Genomic DNA, 6000 nt, shown 5'->3' on the forward strand with positions numbered 1-6000 from the left:
TTATTATTCCTTCATTCACTCCAAAGCAGTAGGTTAATATTCTATTCCTTCAATAAGCCACAGAGAAGTATATTCAGTCACATGCTCATTGCTTCCTCTCCACACAGACCCACTTTCTTCTCGGCTTTTAACCAATGAACCCTAAGCATAATGGCTTTAGACATGTAAAATCTTTCTAGTTAGTTCAGTAATGCAAACAATATAGAGCTTTTATCATAATGGATACTGGGGAGAGAGTCATAATGACTTCGAACTGTGATGGCAAATGCAGCTGACACATCTCTGCCAAGTCTCTGTGACTGCTGTGCTAGCGAAATTACCAAGCACTAGTCCCTTAGCATGCTTTCCTCACATAGAGGAAGTGTATTAAGAACTGAATGCATACGCATATACAGACATTTCTTTTGTTTTAATTTATATACTGAATTCTTCTGCCACAGTAATTCCTAAATTCCTTGGTGTTCACTGAATGATACAAGGACGGGACAACTGTTACATGCATTCCCACAAGCTTTCTTTCACACTCAAGCCTCTTGATACCTCTCACTGAATTAGTGATAGTATTCACTCAAACCGATCAGCCCCATCCCCAGCCACTTCTGAACATCACTACAGTTAATGTTGTAAAAGAACACACAAGTAATTCCTTGTTAAGTTTTTAACTCTCATGACCTTCTCGGGATATGTAAATATAATTACACAATAATGCCAGAGAGAGAGAGAGAGAGAGAGAGATGTTAGTTAATGTCATTTGTTTCTGCAGATTAGCTAACAATGTAGCATTAAGTACATTTTCACCTGACCTTAGCACACTTACATAGATTTAGATACACTGCCTAAAGCAATGCTCTTGGGTCTTATTGCTGAAACCCAGACATGCATCTCTGCCACCTCTGAACTCTTGCTCTTCTTGTTTTTCCCCAATACTGGAAAACTGAAACTCGATATTTTATTGCTTTTTTAACATGATTACTATGCTAAGCAACTTGCTAGCTAATGTAATCTAGCTATCTTGCATCATAACTATTTGTATCCAAACAATATGATATCACTGCAACACGAAATTTCCAATTTCTATACCTTGATTTGATAAAATGGAAAATTCATGTGCCTGGGCAACTAGTAAACATTCACAGTAGCTGTAACTTTGGTGACGTATTGCAATTATCAATTATTTTGGTTTTTGAGTATTCTGCTGAATATTGGTCCAAATATTGGAATATTCTGTAAAAATAGAAAAGATCAAGACTTCATTGATTTTATTAAAGAAAGCCAGCAGTAGAATAGAAATCCTATTAAAGGCTCTTTTGAAACTAAATATACTTAATCACCTTGTTCAGATTGTTTACAGCAGACTGTAACAAATGACTCGCTCTAAATGATGATAATGCTTGCTAAATGATAAAATGACACTGAGTTAACAAAAATGACAATGACATTACAGATGATGATCAAATTACTTTCTAATGACCTAATGAGATTTTAATTAACACATTTTCCACTGCTTTATCAAAGAATATTTTCTACTTCCACCCTCTATGCAGTGACTACCTTGCATGTTAATGGTAATCAACTCAACTTACAGAGCTCTCACACACACTCCTCCCGGCATGTTTCCTCTTCAGGCGCTCAGTTGTGTTGTCATGCCAGGCTAATTCTAAATGTTACTACACTACTCTGAATGTTACCGCAAAACTGTGATGTTCTTATGTGGCATCTTTAATGTCGTTCAATGTTGCTACTTAGCCATAGTAAATCTAAAAATGTGTTGAAAACCATATTATGGCGTTTCAAAAAGGTAGACCACAGTGCCTGGCTAGGAGGTAAGTCTATGGAGGTAAAAGTGTTGAAAAACTCAAAATATTTTACAGTTTTATGATTATCTAATTTGTTGTAATAAGTGATTAGTGTTTTCTCTATTCTTCCAATACCAATTCAATCCAACTGGTAAAGTTTTTGGTAATTTGGTGACAAGCTAAATCTGTTGTAAACTCTATAGAGTACTCACTCTCTAGGACTGGCGTTTAACACCGCCACTTAACCTCATGAATGCTAGAGAGAGGTAATTAAAACCAAACTTTTTTAACATAATCATATCAGTAATTAAATATACGATCTCTTATAAGTCAAATGCATATATTTATCCCAGGAGAATGTAATGAAGTAATGTAATGTAATAAAGTCTATGTAAAATCCTTTGCTTACAAATAAGCGACTAACATGACAGAATAGCAACATCAGTAATGTCTAACCATTAGTGATTAGTTTATGGCTATAAATAATTTAAATAATATATTTATAATATGGTTATAAATAATTTATAGTTTATGGGGAAAAATAAACAATTTGAAGTCATTATGATTTGTTTCATAGTGGTGCTTCAGATTACCACTTTGTCTTGCACTAGAGATGAAATATGTTTGGAATTTGATGTGAGGAGAATAAACACATACTTCTCTGTCCTTTCTGTTTTCGTTATCGACTCATTTGTCCTCAGTTTGCTAATGCGACAAGAGAGAGGGAACAATCGAACAAATGAAAAATCGATGAAAGTGTGTGAAAACTCACCCGTTTCTGAGCTAATATCTCGAATACTGTCCAGTTAGCTGCCTGTTTATAAAAGTCACAGAACTATGGGCAGATTTTTTCATAGTTTTATTGCCTCTGCCACAGTATTTTTTCAGACACTCAGTTTGGTTTGCTGAATTGCTTTGATGGATCTGATCATCCGGACCACGATCAGTGAGTTGATGATATCTGATTTACACACAAACAGACACTTATACAGATAAGGATGTACACAGACTTAAGCCTGGTTCATGGTGCAGAGAAATGACCAAGAACCCCAAAAACAAACACACACACACATTAAAAAATTATTCTAGACGTTGTAGAGTAGGCTGAATTGGTGTTCAATCATTTCATATTTCATTAACAGCTCTCACTGCCTTTGTCTCTGTTATCTATTTCTTTCTCCATTTACTTGATTGCTGTGTTCTGTCCTCGATGCTCATCTCTTCTCCAGAGCTGTCTGTAAAACCTACAGACATGTATTTATTTCTGAAGAAGAGTAGCTAAAATAGAAGCTTTGCCACCTTTTGCGCTAACATTCTTTGGCTTCAGAAGCAAGCAAGTGGAAAAACAATGACAAGCAAGACTTCATTCTCCCCACTGGCGTCACACATGCTCTTTCCTCTCCTCTCCTAACACATTTTCGATGTGTACCAGGAAGCAGCGTGTGTTGCCTATGGTTGCAACCGTTTTTAGAAGAGGGGGAAGAACGATGGCAGGGGGTCCAGTTGTTTTTAATTAACAAAAGTCAGTGTAAAACGAATAGCTGATGCTAGATTCTCATGGGATTACCCTTTCTTGAGTAAGTGCCAAAGCTGAACGCTGATGCTGCATAAATTTGGCTACAAATGTTGCTGATTGTAGTTCAGGTTGTACATCTAAAAATAAAAAAGGCTGACATCTGTAGAATTTCAATGCCTAAGTGTTATGTTATTTGACATTTTATTTGTAAAACATGACATTTTATATCATTCCCAATTAAAAAGCTTTAGTCCTCTTGTGGTTACTTTTTTAAAATTTATTTACGTTTCCAGGACTTAACTTGAGGATACGTAACGTATTAAGTCATGGCCTGATGTAAAAAAATTCTTACATTAAGCATACTGTATCTAGTGGCCTAGACATAATAATTCAGTGGTTCTCCCCTAATTCACTTACACCCTGAGCATTATGGATGGGTTGTTTTCAGTATTTCTTGTTTTGTGTCAGCTTTAAGGCCTAATGCTATTGTATTCTGAAATGTTTTGAAAGAAGTGTTTCGGTAAAGTTTTCTTGGTTTACCCCTTTTCCTCAGTCAGTTAATTAACTTAGTTAATTAATCATCTTGGGTTCTGCCAGGTCAATCTTTATGAAGGCTGATGTGAGTGCATTTACTTATTAGTGTGCTACTTCGGGTTAGAACTGTTAAAGGTGTTAGTGACCATTAAGTAATAATGATAAAGTTTAGATGATGTGTACTTTTTACAGGGTTTAAATTGATGTGGTTTATTTAACTCAAATTTGAATAAAATGTAATTGTTACCACACTTTTCTTGATCAAATTTCACTCCAATAGTTTTTTCAGTGTAAAACAATAAACAGTAAACATACAAATTACATGTACGAGTCACAATTTCTTGTAGTACCTCCAGCTTCCCCTAGGGATACACTTACTTCAGTCTGAGAAGCGCTGTAATAATTGGATGTGATCACTTCCATCACTTCACAGTTTGTATACAATGCAGCTTTTGAGCGATTGATGTTTTGACTCCTCTCCCAGCGTGAGAGCTCAGTGTATATTTAATTAAACCCAATCAAAGCCCAGACAGCATTTCCTATTCACATACTGTCAGCATGTATCAGACAGGAAACCTGCTTAAAGTGTGTGTGTTATGGTTCTATGAGTAATACTGACTGATATGGAGACCGTGGTGTGTGTTTAACCGGTGCCCCATAGGGAGAGAAAGTAAACACCAGATGCCTCTTTGAGTTTGTTGCCTGAATTCAAAGCATACTGACACTTTCACCACAGCAGGCTATAATGATCTGATCACTCTTAATACTTTAACTCTGAAAGTCATATGTGACTGAACGTGAAAGCTTTGCAGTGCCAAAAACGCATTGAGGTGCAATGGATGAAGATGATGATGATCACATGGAAATTTGTGATATAGTCTTTCTACCATTTCACTTTTATGGGGATTAGCGCTGCAGGCCTTTTCAGCACATTAACTAGATTAACAGCATTCATAAATGGCATTAAAAAAATTAAATCAGTGCAAGCTGTCAATGGTGATGGTAATAATCATGCAACCTACTGCTATATCCCTTCAAGGTTTGTGCTGCTCTGTCTGATGGGTTTGATGGCACTATTAAAGCAATCAATTGCAACAACATCTTCTTCCTGATGGACAAGTATTATTGCCTGTTTATCATATACCACCTGTCAATTAGCATAACAAATGAACTTTCATTGCATTTTATTTGATAAATGTATTTGTCAATCTGTCAAGAGAAAGAAGGCTCCTGTCTCATTTTGTCTTTCAAAATGAAAAAATATTATTTTTCAATAACAAACTGTCCCTCCATCGTATGTATTTGACAGCCCATAGTGTCAGTGTGATTTCTGTGCCGATCAATTCCACGACCCTGTTCAGAAGTCCAAACCGACTTTTTCCACTTTCTTTACCATTGGCTGACTGAAGATTTGTGCTCTTCAAATCTGAATGAAAAGTACTTTCATGACTTTTATGAATTTGTCTTCTCTTTCTACAACATCTTGAATTTGTTTCTGGCCAGTTGGGAGACCCTGTGTCACTGTTTGTTCATCAAGATGCCTATTTTTACTATTTTGAAGAAGAAGAAGAAGAAGGTTCAAGGGTTTCCTACATTATCCACGATGCTGGGTTGGAATTAGCTCTTGCTTTATCTCCGCATAAGAAAGCGGTGCAGCAGTGCTTTAGTCCTCTATTCTATTCTATTCTATTCTATTCTATTCTATTCCATTTGTCTGTCCAGTTCTCTCTCTTAGGACCTAACAACAAAACCTGTCCATTATCACTCATTTTGGAGAATTTTCCTATTAAACACCATTGTAACTGTACTAACAGTGTCTCCCTGTGACATCCGAGCGAGTTTTCTCACGGGAATAACAAACAACATCAACCAACAAAATAGCACCAGATATTTCGATATAATCACATTTAATGTGTTCCAATGTGTTTTTTGTTTAATTAAAATAAGAGGATAAAAAGAATAATTTTTGACCCATGCTGCTTCTGAGGTCCTGCAGGAAGAGAACTCAAACTTTAGAGTGCTAGAAAAGAAAAGACAGAGAGTCCGATCTGTAATTATAAAAAGAGAAGGAAAAGAGGATTCAACAATTATGTGAAGTTAAATGCTTTCTTGGTAAGTGGCTAGCTAGAGTGTATATACATATATATAAATTAA

The sequence above is a fragment of the Pangasianodon hypophthalmus genome, chromosome 8, assembly GCF_027358585.1.
Source record: "Pangasianodon hypophthalmus isolate fPanHyp1 chromosome 8, fPanHyp1.pri, whole genome shotgun sequence".
NCBI classification, from domain to species: domain Eukaryota; kingdom Metazoa; phylum Chordata; class Actinopteri; order Siluriformes; family Pangasiidae; genus Pangasianodon; species Pangasianodon hypophthalmus.